The sequence below is a fragment of the Trachinotus anak genome, unplaced genomic scaffold (genome assembly GCF_046630095.1).
Source record: "Trachinotus anak isolate AG129_WGS33_773 ecotype Australia unplaced genomic scaffold, CSIRO_AGI_Tana_v1 ptg000011l, whole genome shotgun sequence".
NCBI classification, from domain to species: domain Eukaryota; kingdom Metazoa; phylum Chordata; class Actinopteri; order Carangiformes; family Carangidae; genus Trachinotus; species Trachinotus anak.
In genome coordinates, this window is record NW_027273862.1 from 13,312,872 (window position 1) to 13,330,850 (window position 17,979).

The following is a 17,979-nucleotide window of genomic DNA, read 5'->3' on the forward strand; positions in this document are numbered from 1 at the left end:
TGAAAATAAACATATGGAACTAGTAATAGTGTAATTAAACATTACAACCACTGACAAGAGACAAAATTTGGCCCAAAGCAATCCCACAATTTTTGCTTTGCATTGCTTAAACCATAAAGCAAAAACTGAGCTTGTAAGATGCAGTCAGATACTTGATCATAGAAACATAAGATAAAGCAGAGTGAAGCTGGGATATATCTGCATTGTATTTTTGGATGTCACTATATGTCTTCACATCAGTCTGACATTTTTAATAATTGAATAATTATAATTAACAATAAGGTAGTTAGAGTAACTCATGCCCACAAAATATGAGATCCATTTCTATCCTACTTTCCCATAAGATGATGTTTGTATAATAATAATAATAATAATAATAATAATTATTATTATTATTATTATTATTATTATTATTATTATTATTATATACATTTCCATGTTTGAATGACCAGCAGCAGTTTTTATATATTTTTTATGTTACTCCCTCTCTGTTCACTTGTTTATGCTTTAACATTTGTTTAAAAAAAACATATAAGAGATATATATAACAAACACATTGAAAAGTGAAGGTATAGTCCCAAGACACAGACAAATAAGAAGACAAAGACATATAATGCTTTCATTAACATACAATAAACCAGTGAATTGCATTTATGCTTTAAAATCCTATCATTAAAATATATCATATTCAAATAGTGTAAGAAGTTTCAAAGATTTCACATCCAGTGTGTCATAAAATTTGAACATTTCCAAAAAGTATAGCCACTCAACACAGACCACTGCGTTATCATTCCGTAGTAGTTATACATTCAGCACATAGGGTCACACCTTAAAGAAACTGTTTCCTAATATGAATACATGTATTATCATTTATTCTGCCAGCAGTCAGGGAACACTAAAACACAGAGGTGTGCAGCTGTAGATAGTTATTTTCCTCCTCTGACTTGCTCTGACTGGACTGAATTGTCTAGTTTGATACTGTACAGATAAAAATCTAATCCATATCTGTCAATTGTGTCATTTTCTAACACCAAAGCAATTTTTTATTCTGCTTTTATTATGCTATTATCCTTTGATCAGCGTTAAATGTAATATAGTTTTATAGTGTGGCAGCAAGCACTTGTTAGAGCCACTAGATGGCAACCAATCACAACCTAAGCTCTCGCTCTCTCTCTCTCCATTTCTTACCAGAAGTTGTCCCTTCAGAGCCATAATTCCTGAAAAAAAAAAGAAGAAAAAACTCTTTAATTTATATCAACCACCAGGCTCACACTCTGCTCCATAAAAGCTTTTAGCAGGTGCTGAGCTGATGTGTCAGGTGGGTGTGGCAGACTCATCAGCCCTGACATTTAAGTGCAGTAGTGCTCAGAGCAAAAGGGATTGTAGGATATGAGTAGATACAGATGACAAGCCCCCCTGCAAAGATGATTGCAGTGGAGTGACAAGAGGAGACCAAACAACAGATAAGAGGAAGGAGAACATGTCAGGAGGGGAGAGATGAAAGGCAAAAGAAAGAAAAAGAGCTTTGAGAAACAATAACTCAACCTAACAATTACAGCTTTGGCAGAATTTATATTATCTTTCATAAAGTGAATACTTCAAAATGTATTTAAAAAAGTGTGAATTTTCTCATTTTTTTTAGAACTTCATAATGAAAGTTAAAATCTCCACACTTGTGTGGCTTCACCTAATGATTACTTTGACGTACACTCAGACTGTTGGAGTTTCAGGTTTTGGTCTTCAGTAAATTTAAATTAAAATCATGGGTAGGGACACCAGGTTTGTACCTGACCATCTTTTAACCAGACAGCCATGGTTCAGGTCCCTGTGACACCGAAACTGCCAAAGTGACTTTGAGTGTGTTACCAAATTATTACCCAGTCTGGATATGTTGTATCGCTCAGGATTTGACCTCTGTCGTTCCTGCAAAGAGAAAGTGAAAAGACATTGAGATTTACAGCATCTGGGAAGTGCTTTATGCAGATAAAGTTTAAGTGCTGCTTAAAACTCAAAGCACGATATACAGGAGGACAACACAAAACACGGAGCTGGAGGTTACCACAAAAATGACACATCTTGTTATATTTTGCAGGCTTAACGCAAAAGCAGATCATGCTTATTTTGAGGTCAACAGAGGTCTGCAAAACTTCTCCAACATTTGCACATGATGATGAATGTAAATGTTATTGAAGCTTTCTTGCGATGAGGTAAAAACAATGCTATAAGTCCACTAATCGGTAGGAATTTTATTTTAGGTTTTAAAACCATCCTTTTTGTTAACACAGCTGAGTGTGACTTTCAAAGCTGCTTGGAAATTTACTGTAGGAGCAAAGCGATAAATTAGATGTCATTCTGTGCAGAAAGCAGAGCCATCTAGTGGAAGGATATTTCCCAACGATGGGAATTATAAAAATCGTCTCATGCCATATTCAGTACTCAGAATCATCACGAAGATGAGGAAAGACAAGGATGGACACAAACAAACAAAAGAGGAGCAGATCATTTTAAAGCGGATAGTAAATGTTGAATTTAAATTACAACAGTGTTTCGTGAAGCTACATCCGTTTGTCTTCTGCTCAACATTCCTCTACTGTCACAAAACAGAGGTCTGAAGACAAGCGACATACACACTCTGACAAGAACGCAGATCCCACCACCCATGGCACTGGGTGCGCGCACACACACACACACACACACACACACACACAGAGACCCTCGGACACCCTGTGGCACTGCAGCTAGACCTGCCACTCGGACGTTCACCAAATCAGACGGACAAATCTCTAACAGACGGCTCCTGACAAAGAGATTATCACCGTGACAGGAGAAGTGTGTGCAGCTGTGGGTGGTGGAGTTTACAGCGGGGTTGATGGGGGTGGGGAGCGAACTCTTTGTACATTCACACATTTGGCTCATCTCTCTCACCATGCTGGGTTCAGAGTCAAAGTCAAAGTTACTATACGACCTGCAGCTGTATATGCGCTGCATGTACATCAATGTCTTAATGTCTGTCCGGCTGTGTTTTAGGTGAGACTGCACCATCTCTGCTGTTCATACAGTATTTCTTAAGCTAGTTCGGCTGCCAACTCTAAACATCTCTAAACAGCTTCGCAACAGCTTTGTGGAGGAATATTCCAGTTTCTCCTGCTCCAGCTGTTCACCAGTGGCCAAGAAAGGGTCAACGCACTGCGACTTTAATAAAACACAAGCAAATGAAAAACATGTTACCAATGTGCATTCAGGAGAAATGCTACAAATAAGAAACACAGTCACCAGTTTGACAACACAAACATGATTTAAAAAAAAGCAAATACAGAAAACACAAGCTCTAACAGTTGAGTTCTACACAACACAGACATTTCTGGCAAAAATGAAACAGCGTTTTTGTATTTGCTTCTGGTTTCTATATTTTTGGCAGGTGTACTTTTTTTCAAAAGTGGTTAAGTTGTTTTCTTTATTTGTTTGTGTTTTGTCCATTTGTCTGTCAAGTCAGTTCCTCGTAATAAGGTGTTTTACAAATCAAGAGATAAAAACAATACTCATGCACAGATATTAAAAAAGTACACACACACAAACACACACACACACACACACACCATGTAACTGCAATCTGTTTCACTTTGACAATTCTTATCCTCAGTGTAACTGTGACTGCAGATTTGTAAGGTTGGATGAGTTTGGATTTTCATTTATTACTTAATTCATTATCACAAAATATTTTACCAAGAAAGCACCCAAGTTTCGTTCTAATTGCATAAAGGTACCAAGCAGCAACTGTGGGTGAAATGGTTGATGGGACACAGTTTGATATTTCCTGACACAGGTTTGAACAAACTACAAATTGCCGCAATAATGGTGATATAATCATGTAGTCCAAACACAAATACACTCACAAGTCAAAGGTGCCAGTGGAGGATAAGTGAAGCTCTGCAGAAAGTCAATTAATCTTTTCAGTGGTCCCCCTTCCCTCCGCCCTGCTTAAAAGCTTCATTTACCTCCTATGGAGAAGAGATAGAAACACCATTAGTGAGATGATGGCAGGACTGGAGAGGGGAAAGGAGAATCTCACAGTTGGATGAGCTGAAACAGTATAGGCCGCCATCTCCTCAGAAAGTGTGTGTGCGCAAAAAGACGAGAGCATCTTCTGCATGGGTGAGCTCAATTAGGTTCTATCTTGATTATCAAAGGTAGTGGTGTACAACTTTTAAGGCGGAAGTGTGCCTCAAAATCCTGGGGACGGCAAAGGGTGGGCTGACCTGCAGAGCGAAGCAAGAGTTGGGCAGACAAGAGTGGAGATACAGCTGAGAGGCTCTCTGCTGCAGAGAGGTGCTTAGGAAAGGCGTACATTAGGGGATAAGACCCCAACCATTATTTCCATATCTAAGGTGATGTCTGTGTGTGTGTGTGTGTGTGTGTGTGTCGCATGGGACCCCAGATGGATAAATTATATTCATGTGTGTTTACATGCACACATTTGGGTGTCTGAAATGCCAGTGAGCATATAGGTTCTGCTTCACTGAGCTCGGCTGGCTACTGGAACACAATTGGGGGTCTTCCTGTGCGAAAGAGGTCAAAACACACACACACACACACACACACACACACACACACACACACACATACAGAGGCACAAACGCAAATAAGGAAGTTTGGCTGAATACTCAAGACTCTGATAATCAAACAGTATGTAAATGAGCAAGTTCCTTCTTCTGTGCAGAGACAGACAATCCCCACATGAACATACGCACACCATGCATGCTATTGAAATACATATCACTCCTACATTACAGTACTGTTGCATTAGTGTATATATTTCTTGACATTTAAATTCAAGCCACCTGAGTTCACCAGTTCTAAAATTATGTAAGTCTGTAAGTCTCCCTGCTGATCTTAATTACTGTAGGTCTGATCTCAGGGCAGCAGGGTTTTACATGGGTTAATAAAGTTGCTGCTAGAAGAAGGTCAAGTTAAAGTGGTAGACAGAGAGAGGACAGAAATACCCAGGGCTGAAGACATGAAGGGGTAACTGCAGGCAGGGGGCCCGGTCTCCATCTTCTTAATTACAAGGACCTTCCAGTGTCGACCCCGAGGACAAATACAAGCCGATAACGTGCATGTCCTTCAATACGTGCTCTATTACATGCTTCATGCAGCTCAAACTCCTCCAGGGGATAACAGGCCACAGGCCGGTTTCAAAAGGAAAACTCATCACTTAGGAGTCTGCAAACAGTACCAATGACGATATGCTTCGCTTTATGTGAATGTAGCTATGCCTCTACGTCTCCTGCCACGTGTCTGTGTGTGCGGCTCAATGTGTCCGTGTGCCTGTTTGCACTCATCTAATGTGTAAACAAATGTTTTGTCCCAGTTAACTAGCTCCCAGTTGGACCAAACCTATTTGGCATTGGCCCACTGATGCTGGTGTGCATGTGTTTGGGTTGCAGCAGTATGTATATGTGGGCATATGTGTGCATTGTGAACGTGGCAGCTAGGGAGATAGTATGCTGCTGCTGCCGACACTGGGCCTGTCTGCCTGGTGTGCCCCTTTCTGCACCAGTAGAGCTGGCACTGCCTTCTGCCTCTGCCCAGCCGATTCGCTGTGCGCCAGCTGGGTGCTACCAGGAGAGGCCCTGCAGAGAGAGGACGCAGGTCAGCCGTGACAGAGGGACAGAAAGAGAGAGAGAGAAAGAGAGAGAGGTGTGGAGTAAAGTGGGGAGGTTTAGATACAAAGGAGGGATACAAACATACTCGGAGAGGCATGTTATGAAGGGACTCAATTCAAAGGAAAGAAAAGAAAAAGAAAGAAATCTCTTAGAAACAGAGGGCAACCGAATGATATAAGTTGTGATTTTTACACCATCATCAGGTACCACCATTAGGTACATTTTATATTTTCTGGCTATGTTTGTTTGTACCCGTGTTTTACATTGCCTTTCATATCCTGTGAAGTAGATTTACTGTAATGTACTGCATTGCAACTGTAGTTATCCCAGCTGAGGCACTTTCAAACATTTATGCTATAATTTGTTACTTAATAGAGTGCCTGCACCGTGGCTGTTCCAGTTTTAGGACGCTGAAAGCCCAGATTAAACTGCAGAAAATTAGTTTACACCTTAGAAAACCTACCTTACTATTGTGAGAAACTTACTTGAGGAATTCTGCTGCAAATATTGACATTTTTTAATCAGCAGAAATCCAGGTTGTATTATTCAGCTTTAAGGAATAAAAAAAAACATTTATACCAACTACCAGCTCCAATCACTCAGAAAATTTTCATCCATATTCAAATAGTAATAAATTGTTATATACTTATCACTGAATTTATCTAATGTTTTAAAAACTGTGTGGTACATTTTTCATACATACATAAATATCAATCTATTTAGTCAAACCTGGGTAATTAAATGAGCATTACTTTGTTTAAACTGTGCTACATATGCTCCTTGCTAGAAATGTCTTGTGCTGTGGGAAAATAACTCTCCCCCTTTTAACAGGTTTATTCCACTTCTATTATTCAATTAGACCAATTTCACGTCACCTCCTCTGTTTGCATATTTGTCATCTCCTCTCAGCCTGCAGCAAGGTGGGACAAATGAGTTGTCGTCTTTTCAACAGCTGATGTAAACTACTGTCTCTAAAGGACTCTCGGGTTTCCAAAGATGTCAAGACTTAAATTTTTCAAATTGAAGCCGTAAAGGAATTCTGAAAGCTGCTACTCCATTCTGGCATTTTCAAATGATAAAAAAATAAATAAAAATAAAGTAAAACACATGAGCTCATTTGGTGCCTGTGAACACCTCAAGAGGAGTCAGGAACTGTTTTTCTTGGTTCGCTCATCCATGTGTAAATAACACTTTTTGCAATGTACAGTGATTAGGGGAATTAGAGACCTGCTTAAGGAAATCACAGTGTGTGCTCAGCCACCAGGAAGTAAGGTAGCAATGTACAATGTCAGACATCGACGCTGGGCTGTGCGACTTTTTCACATGGTGACTGCTGCTCGGAGGCAGAGAGGGAAAGCGTTTTGCGTTTCTTTTAACTTTTCATTATTATTTCCTCACCAGTTTATTGTATCAATGATTGTGTTTTTAATAATCTATTAATCACTAGTCAAAAAAAAAAAAAAAATCACATCATAAACTAGGAGAGCCTAAAGCCTTAAAGTTGCCAGCTTCTCTTAGTTCCAACTTGCATACACTTTTGTTAGGGAAAGCAAGTAAAGCTCTCTTTGATTATCAAAAGATTTTAGCAAACACTTCCACATACAATTGAATCGCACAAATATGAACCACCTCTAGGACAGCGTGTCCTATATTCGCAGATCTCAGATTTTTTAAATAATTTTTTTCTCTCCCTGAAAACTCAGCCAGAGCAACACAAAAATATTTCAAAAACTGGTCGTAGTATACGCGTAGTGTCTACTCCAATCACGTGAGGTTCCTCACGGTCAATGTTTACTGAGAGGGACACACCGAAAATTGATCCTATACAGTCATACATAATTTTGTAAAATTAGCAAATTAGTCAGTGTTACATGTATATAATGATATCCTCTATTACAAGAGACCAGCTCCAACTGATCAAATCATTTTCATATTTATTACATTTAGAGAAGAACTTTGGTTAAGGTTGAAGTGACATTTGACTAGGGTTAAAAAAAAGGTTTTGCATGAGTTATGGGACATACATCTTTTCTACAGTAGTAATTTATGTTTTTTGTGTGTGTGTGTGTGTGTGTGTGTGTGTGTTGGGGAGGGGGGAGGGGGGGGGGGGGGGATTTGGATACAAATCTAATTCCTTATGTGTGTGTGTTATTGGACAGACTTAACCTGCATGTTTGACCCTTAGGTTGAACTGAGGTTCCACCTTTTTAAATTATACTTGGGAAGTGTTCAGTGTGTCCCATGTCCAATGGGATGTTTCAAGGGTCAAGTAATGAAATGCCTTAAAAGTGGAAGAAGATATGGTAAAGTGTGCAACAAAGTATCAAAGAGTGATGAGAAAAAGAAACTTAACTGAAGGAGTGCATCTTAATGACCCTGATCTGGATTTAGACACCAGCTCTCCTGTCCCTCTAGTCAGTTTGCAAACTAATGAGTTTAACAAGGTGACAAACAACAGCACAGGCATGTCAAAGGTCTCCGACCCTTTCACTTTAGTCTTAATCTGAGATTTGCAGAGGACTAAAAAGAACAAAATCCTGCTGACGTTCTGAATAATGTAGCATTGAGAAGAAAAGTCCACAAGACAGTGACAGAACAAAGATTGTCATGTACTCTGGTGCCATTTGCTTTCTAATCCTGACCTGAGGAAGGTCATTAGAACCAAAACATTTCTGTGAATAAATTATTCCATGCTCAGTGTGTTCAGAGAGAAGCCGAAGAAACACTTCTGACTGAGAAAAGGAAAAAGTGACAACAAAGAAAAACAAGTTAGAAAGTTATTTTTGGCATAATACACAGATACAGTACATATATGCAACCCTGCTGACTTAAAGGATAACAGCTGGTCCTTTATACCTCTACTGTCACATCTGCATGTCATCCTGTAGCTTAAAGCTCAACTGTGCTGGCTTTGATATTGCAGAGCCACAGGGCCGTCCCTTAAGCAACAGAATCAATGGAGAAGTCATTACACCAGTAAGAGCAAAGGCCCCGAACCACCTCACCTCCTTTCTCCTTCTACTCCCACCCTCCTGCCCCACCACAGACTCTCTGTGAACACCCCAGCCCAGCCCGAGCCTTCTCCAACACAGCCTCTCTCCCGCCCCCTTCTCCATGGGCCCTGGGTCTCTGGCTGGGGCAGGCTGGCACAGCTGTGCCGGGAGCCGTGCTGTCACAAGCGGTTAGGGTGACAGCCACTCACACTTCATAATGTCCCTCTCACAGGTCACCGAGCGACAAGCTGGGTCACCTCGCTCCAGCAGGCAGCCCCAGGGGAAGCAGAGTGCCCCCCAACACCACCACCACCTCGCCCATCCCTCCCTCACCCACCACCTCTCCATCAAGCCCCCCCCCACATCCATCTACCCTCCTATTGCCCAGAAAAATAGAGAGGCAGGAGGGGGCAGGTGGAGGGAAGAGGTGCTCTATTCTGCTGGGCTCGGGTACAAGAAGCTCTCCACACAGGAGACTACGCCAGGGTCACGATGAGAGTGGGCACGCCACTGCTAGCCCCTCTGATATGGATGATGCTGGCAGTGAGGCTTAGGGTCAGTATGAGCTGCTTAGCTGGTAAATGTAAACCTCAGAGGAATCTGGTGATGCGCCGCTGCTGCTGCTGCTGCTGCTGCTGCTGCTGATACTGTAGGTCTTTAGGAAATGGTGTGGACCAAAACACGGTTGTCAGACAATGATGTCACAATGCAGCTACATTAAAACTAAATGAAGTCAAATGTTATAAAAAGCTGTATTATAGGAACCACTATGTCTTAAAAATGGATTGGATTTTCTTGTCATCCTCCATATGGGTGCAGGGATGGTAAGAACTTGGTAATGGCCATAGGAGGGCACCATATGCTCCTAATGTCTGCCATCCAACTGTCATTAATGTGCATTACCTCTGCTCTCAACCTCATTGTGAAGTCTAATCTGACAGCAATACAAGACTGAACAGACAACATTAAGATCCACATTAATGGGCTCACACTGTCTTTCTAATTGGTTTGCCATTTTCAACTAATGCATAGCTTTCAGGTCATCACTATTAAAACTGTCTATTTGAATATGTCACTCGAATTAAGTGGCTGGCCCTTGATGATTCTTACAATATCTGCAGTATTAAATTACCTTTTAATGAAATAGTTTCTTGTCTTGAGAGATGTGAAAATAGATTTAAATGTAAGCCTTCAGAGAGGTGCACTGTATGCATGACAACGGCAGACAAAACCAGAGAATAACAACCATATGTGACGTGTTGTTCACGAAAATGTTTTCCTTCTTTACGCACTAACAAATGGCAAGTTAAGCATGTGAATTTGGGGCCAGATAAGCTAATTGGATGCAATGCCTGCAGTTGGCTTCAGCTGTGAGTGAGAGGCCTCATACCTAATTCCCGTTATTCAAACAGTCACACCCTGAGAGCGGTTAATTCACTGAAGGTGCGCACACACCCACTGAACAATGTGTAGCAATTAATTTCGCTCTCCCTCCCACATCTGGCGCTTCGGTGTGACCCTGCCTCTGCTGTGCCGTGTCGCCCAGGCTAGGCAAGCCTCCGCAATTTCACACGTAAAGGACCCCAATGAAACGTGAAAAGAATATGTGGAATTGTTAAATTGCATTAAAGAGTTTAAAACAGTAGATCTGCCCCCCACCCCCCACTCCTGAGAAAACAAAGCAGTAAAAGCACTCAATCGCTCGCTGACGAGATGTGACATAATGTAATATGTACTGAGCGAGCATTTTCACAAAGGGGAAAAATTCATCATAAAGTTTGATCCACTCATGACATACACCTCTGCAAAGAGACATGAACTTCATGCAACCACAGGAGTCACGTCGAAGGTGACGGTCAAGCCTCTGGATCATGCATCGACATGTCCCAATTTATTCTGAACTTACTGTATTCACCTTATCTGCAGAGCAAAGGGCCAGGTGAGTGTGAGAACACAGAAAGTTCAAAAGTGCAACTACCATTGAAACAATTAACAAACTCATTGAGCAAGTGAAAATTAATTCAATTAAATTAAATCAATTAAATTAAATTTAGTCATTTAAGCCATTTACCAAACAAAAACTAAACACAATTTGTTTTCAGGGCCTCAAACGTGAGTGTTTTACATCGTAAATGGATTGTTGATTGAACAAAATAAGACATTAAAGGTGTCCTGTGGACACTAAGGATATCACGAGACCCGATAGTTCGGTTCCAAGTCAATGCCAAGATTCTGTGATGTCACCTGTTTTCCTACAGTACCGTTCCAGTCTGACTTCATCTGGGACAACCAAGAGCCAGTAACGCAAACAGTGTCACAGAGAATTTTACATGAAAGAAAGGCACAGCTCAAACTTATCTAAGCTGCTCAAATACAAACATCTGGATCTGTACACAGAATTCAGGGTGAGAGAGTTTCTGTTGTTAACTTTATATTAACAACATTTTATCAAAATGTTCATGTCCTGAAAGGTTCACAAAGGCTAATGTTGTATGTTTAGGCTAACATAGAGACAGCTCATATGCACACTGACTATATGGAAGTGTGTGTGTGTGTGTGTGTGTGTGTGCATCTGTTGTTTTCTGTTTTTAGCCGTGGTATCACATTCGGTATTGAGATTTGTGAAATTTCATGGGTATATTGGTACTGATCAAAATGTAAGGTATCATGACGTCCCTAGAAGACACACAGGCAATCACGAGATCATGCAGGCAACTCAATAAACAGTCCTGCTGCCAGTATCACGCATTTCCGTTGCCTAAAATTTGGTGGTGGTAATGTGCAAAGAAGTGTACCAACACACCAACAAAGCGCACCTTTAACTTGGGATATGGAAAAGGATTGTAATGAGCATTTTGACTGCATTTTATAGACAAAATGATTTAACGCTTAATAACAAAATAATAAAAATGAGAAATGGAAAATGGAATCAATAGTTAACACCAATAAACGTGATAATCTGTTGCTGTAGGCAGCGCAGGCACCTTCAGTGCTCTGCAGGTAACAGACAGCTCATGTGTAGATTTTGAAAACTGCATTTGCTTTTCAGATTTACAACTTTGCCTCTACCCTGAACACACCATCTCCTCCTCTAATCCCCCACTGCACCACCTCTCTGTCTCTGTGCCACTGTGCCAGTCACCCTGCTCTAGGGCTCTGGAGATATTTCAAACATATCTGGGAAATCAATCTTACAGCAAACTGAAGGAAAACATCGAATGTCATTGAGCAATAAGTATGAAGCCTGTCAGAGGTGGAGCTGAGAGCTGGGCCTGCGGCAAGTTAGGCCTGCCAGTGTCCCATTGAGAGGCCTCGTCAGCTGGGCCCCCTGCTTCTTCACACACACAAACACATGCACACACACACAGTTTGGCTAGAGAAAATTAGAATGCAATTTATGCTGTTATAGCATTTTCAGTTCACGCCACTCCCACCTCCGTTTACTCTCCTGTATGTTCCTTAAATTCTCATATGTATGCTTTTTTCCCCCTGCTTTTTAAAATTGAATCATGATCAAAAATTAAATAAAAAATGCTAGGCATTTAACAAAGGTCATACAGAATAAGTAAATGCTTAAGCTGAAATAATATAAACAAATGGTGGTGATAGGACATAGAGATGTACAGTATTTCAGTAATGGCTGCAATTAAGAATTATTTTCATTAATGGTCAATGTGCTGATTCTTTTCTAGATTTATTGATTCATTCTAAATGATACTGAAATTTACCATCATAGAACGCTAAGAAACCAGCAAATACTTAAAAATGAGAAGCTGGAACCAGTAAGTTTTCTTAAAAATGACTTCTAACTATTAGAACATATATTAGATCATAGAAGAATGTTAAAAAATTATGATTAATTCTCTATCAATCAATTAATTGTTTAATCAATCATTCAGTCATTCCAGCTTTACACTCAGTGTTGTGTTATGTAAAGTAAATCTATTTTACAGAAAAGTAAGCAATAAGTAGTGAGTGATATGATCATTTTGTTGTAATTATAAACAATTCTTTGTCCAAATTAATGATTTCAGGAAAGTGGAAAATAATAGTGGTATATGGGTTTTTTTTTGTTTTACATATGTGAAGAGTTTTGTCTTATGTAAAGCGTAACAGTGAATGAGTTCATTGCAATGAACATCAGATTCATTATTTTAAACGCAATTTTGCACATAATTTTGCATAGTATATGTGCAATATCGTCTACTGCTATGATTTCAGCCATGTTGCTAGCCCCCTAATGAAATGAATGTCCTCTGGTGCATGGTTCAGTGTTATCCTTTACATCTAGCAGAGGCACACAGGCAGTTACAGAAGGACACAAATGGAAAACATACGGGAGGAAGATGGATTTCAGCAGGCAGGAGGGGAAAGGGGCAGGAGAAAGGGAGAGACTGGGCCAGGACAGACAAGTGAAGGGAAGCAGAAGTTGATGAAACAAGATGTCACCATTGATGGGTCATTACACCCAAGTAAGCATGGGACACTAGCTGTGCTTATATTGACCCCCCTCTCTTTCTCTCTCTTTTTGTCTTCCTCTCTGACAGGGAACTACAAAATGTGCTATTGCCTTAGTTTCTAACTATTACTTTTGGGGCTCTTTGGCAATTATCCTCACGGTACAACAAACCACTGCAAGTCAGTGTCGCAGCCCTCCTAATTGGCTCTCTTATAGCCACATACATGTGTTTACATCTCCAGGTCAATTGAATTAGGTCTTATAATGAGCCTGGGTGCTGAATATCCAACGCGGCGGAGCACATTGGGGCATAAACCGGCACAAATCAGGTGAATCCAGTTAAGAGTGTTTACACTTAACAGCACATGCATCCAGTGTTTGTCTCACAGTCCCTTGCTGCACCCATCCTGTTGCTCATTATCATGACTCCAAGTCTGCATGAAGATCAGCGCAACAGCATCCATGATGCCACATCAACGGGTCAAGGATATGAGATCAAAAAGCGACACTAATCTACAAATCCCTAGTGTGAGAGTTTAATAGTAAAGCTCAACCATTATTGTTGGTTTTAAAGCTTACTCATTATATGGTGACTATGCACACAATGTCCATATCACACAGCCACTGACCACATCCCATAAATTGCCCAATTAGGACTTGGGGATGGAGGAAGATGAGATGTTAATGTTTGGAAGAACTTTATATGCTATTATTCAAAAAAAAGTGTCTGGAGTCAAGTGTGTGAAGGATGAATTAGTGTGAATCTGCCTGTGATTTAGAGCGATGATGAAATGTTGGCTTCTGTTGATGAACAGGGGAGCCTGGGTAAGTGCAGTGATGTGAATATGACAGAGTAGGATAAGAATTTGATGGTCCTAAGGCTGCTCAGTGGCAGGGAACAGAGAGGTCATCATTTAAGTAACAGCACCGGAACAGATAGAGCCATCTGACTGCAAAATGTAAAGTTTCATGTGTGTTCATTGTGCTGCATCAGTTGATCAGATACTATGCCTACTGTACTGTATAATGTACAGAATATGGACAAATATTACTAACATAAAAATTCATGAATAGGTTTTATTTACTTATTTCCCTTTGTAATTAGTTGGTGCATTCTCATATGTCAAAAATGTGTCCAGTATGTGTGTTTTCTATATTATACATGAGCCAGCAAGCATTATTTTGTACATAAGTGCAAGCAAACATTCTGACCCAAAAATTTCTCACCCAGCTCTCACCACCTCAATCAATCGAATGAAAAAAATGCCAAAGTAATGAAGTCAGTGTCAGATAAGAGTTTCAGATTTTCACACATGAGGAGGGGAGCATCCCAGAGGGACCTCACATCAGCCTCCATGTGTGCATTTAGACTAGTGAGTAGAACTAAAACCTGGCCCGCAAACCAACACGCCTTAGCTCCACTGGGACACACATAAGCGACAATAACAACCAAATTAACCATGCACATTGCAGGCGCCAGCGTGTTCAACAGATATTGGTGAGCCGAGGGCTCAGTGAGCGGCCCTGGGTCCACTCTGGTCCACTGATTCGAGGGACTACGACGAGCCATCATACAGCCGGGATTCTGTACTGTGAAATTAGACTGGGGTGTGAAAGTGGAAAAACCAAATAAGCATGAGGTTGAAACGCAGTATCACGCTCTCTCGCCTGCCTCACTCACGCGCCTCCACACTGTCAAACACTGTCAGGAAAATTGTCCACAATCAGAAGTATCTTGGTTTCTCTGTTGTGACTAATCTTTGGCTCTTGCCTGTTGAAATACTGTCTTCTTTATCTCTAACCTGAATTATTAAGCCATGCACATATCACATATCAGTCAGGATATACTCAAAAGGGAATAATTAAGTAGTTTAAAAAACAGAGACAGACTTATTTTTAACATTGATTAGCATTTTCTATGTTACTTCAAGGCAACAAATGTCAAGAGAGTGCAACCTCCTGCAGAGCAACTTTTAATTCCTCTTTCTAACTTTTTAACTTTAATAAAAATGTAAATCCTCATTACTTTGTGTCATTTTTACATTTACTTTGACAAATTACAACTGAGGATCCCTTGGCTGTATTCTCTATTTTTTTTTTTTTTTTTTTTTTTTGTCCATCTGCTTTCTGACCCTCAACAGGCTACTGCCTTCATGCTGGCAGCTTGAATAGCATCCTATCCACAGAGACCCCCCCCCACCCCCCACCCCCCCACCCCACCCCACCCCACACACACACACACACACACACACACACACACAAGCTCCTATACACAAGTCTCCACTGAGATATACTTATCTATACCACAAATAACTGAGATAACTGGTTTCTCTCTTTCTCCCCATCTCATATAGTCTCTCATGAACAGCACACGGATCATATATGCATTAAAATAACATTTGCACAAGCATGCACACACGGCATGGAAAAACTACATTTTTCTCCATTAAACACAATATAAATACCAAACACACACATACACTCCCTGTTACCTGAACTGGGTGGAAACTCCAGTTTTAGTATCCATGATCCCTCACACACACACACACACACACACACACAGAGCAGCTGAAACACCAAGTCAACAGGGGCTGGCAGAGAGCTGGTCTATAGCACTCTCACCACACCAGGCCTAGTTATACTCTCCCTCTTTGAGGTACACTGATTACTGATATTACGCACACACACAAATACACACACGCACACTACCTTCACTGCAGGGTATGTGTAAACTCACCATGCAGAAGCAGGTCGCTGCATTAAACACAAGCATATGCTAGCAAGGAGTCTTACTATGATCTTGCACACAGCCCTCCACTAGACTGGGCTTCAGTACGCTACACTAGTCTGTATTCCAGTGCATTGCGTTGTGGGCAGGAGCAGGCTAATGCTAGCTGAGGCACTGCCACAGCCTATAACAAGTGCAGGGCCCTGCTAGCAGGATGCTAGGCTAGGCTAAAGCATATCAAGGCCTCCTGCAGTCATTGGTGTGAGAGCCCATTTTCACAGTTCACACCCGACCTGCTAATGGCTCATCATTCATTCACGCTCGCTGTTGATTGTGCAGGCAGGGGGTTGGCCAATCGTACAGTTCGCTAATGTACCGTACATAGTGAGGATAATCGGTGAGAGCAATAAGCATGCTAATGTTCTGTTGGCCATGAAAACTGTGGTCTGGTAATCTGTGGGAGTACTTGAGAGCAGGATCGTCGACCGAGTTGTGCTTTGGGCTGGAGGTGCTGGTTGAACAGTTACGGACAAAGTTTTTCTACTGTCATTTAAGTGAAATGTGGGGATGCGCTGTGTTGAACATTTTGATAAAGTTATTTAAAGTTTATGGCAGCAGGCCTGCCACTGTGTTTGTAGTTTCCACGAGTGGGGTTTTTGCATCATGAAATCTTCCATTATGATAAAGGGTGCAGATGAGTGATTTAGGAATAAAGACATTTCCAAGTGGCTGCAGTTATGCTTACACTAACTGTTGAAAACGTTCATGTATTTTAGCTCCTTTACTCATTTGAAGGTTAAATGTCACATTTTTGCCTGTAAAAACACACTGATAAAACTGTGCCACCCATCACCTTGGCATCTGGGCACACATCAGCGCAGTATATCCAGCATAGTTTTATTATCGTACCATTCCTGATACTGTAATATATTGTAAGCAATTTATTGCCTGAGCAAAATATTGCCACCCTTTGTGACCTCACTGATCTTTCTTTCCCTCAGATACACAATCTGTGTACATGAGTAGACATACACATAAAGCCAAAACATCTACATATTGTAACACTTGTTGCGAATTGGATAAATTAAAGACACAAACTTTTCCAGTTGTTAAACATTGTTACCATCTTGCCAGAGCAGGTGCTCATGCTAAAGCTATTCCCGACACTGAATTACATTTCAGACCTTTCAACACTGAAAAAAACAGCTATTGGCAAAATCAGTTTGCAAATTATCTTGTCTGAGAATTTGAAGTCCGTGAAAAGAATAAACAATGTTGATAAGGATCCATAATTATGAATCAGCTAATACTAGAACTGGCATTAGATGGTGTGATGCAAAGTCCTTAGTGAATTTGATCTTGCTGGACAGGCTGTCTGGACATAGATTCGACTGATCGAGCGACTGAATTCAGAAACTCCCATGCTGTTGAAGGGGACATATAAAATTTGCTTGCACGGTAGGATTTGAAACTCAAATGTATTTGACCTGTTACGGTTGCCGGTATGTCAGTGTAGTTCGTTAAAGGCCCTGCAGCCCAGCAGTCAAAAATACATGATCTCACAGCGTTTTGCTCTCCTCTTTGCTGCGTTATAGAAATGAAGAACCATGGAGAGCAGAGAGTACTGAGGTTTTCATTTTAACCACTACACCAGGCGATTAGCTGATTAGCATAACTTGAAGCAGAGAGGAGGAAGTGATGAGTGAAATCAGCTAACGTAGTGTAGTGAAAACTCAGACTCTTGCCCCTCTATGAGACATGCTTATTTGAGCTGTGTCATCTCAATTATCTAGGTCCAAAGTACACATTTCACATTCAACAAAGAGACTACAAAACAATTCGGGGGATCTTCTTCACTTCAAATCTATTTTTATCTCATATTAATTGTTTTAATTTAATCATAAACTAAACCTCATCTGTGCCATTATGCCTGCTATTATGTTTTGAGGTGAAGTCTTTAATTGGAATGTAATTTGCTCTCTTACAGAGATGTTTTTTAACCTGTCAAATGTCTTTATTCCAATGCGTATAGTTACTTGTTGAGAAAAACCCTTCTGAAATCGCCAAAGTTTTAGCGTAGTTAGAAGAACGAAGCCTTTTCTATTGTGACAGACATTCGAGCTAATCTATGACAGT

The 17,979-nt window shown here is 40.7% G+C and overlaps 1 long non-coding RNA gene across 2 annotated transcripts; it reads right to left on the bottom strand.

Moving 5' to 3' along the window:
• Positions 1-17: 17 nt before the first annotated feature.
• On the bottom strand, positions 18-16,417 carry LOC139628219 (uncharacterized). 2 transcript variants are annotated; one of them, XR_011692718.1, is made up of 5 exons: positions 15,853-16,417; positions 5,001-5,630; positions 3,894-3,998; positions 1,878-1,923; positions 18-1,217 (listed from the first exon to the last, which is right to left on the bottom strand). It is a non-coding gene; the product is annotated as an uncharacterized lncRNA (long non-coding RNA). The 2 variants fall into 2 exon arrangements; XR_011692719.1 differs by lacking the exon at positions 5,001-5,630.
• Positions 16,418-17,979: the final 1,562 nt, after the last annotated feature.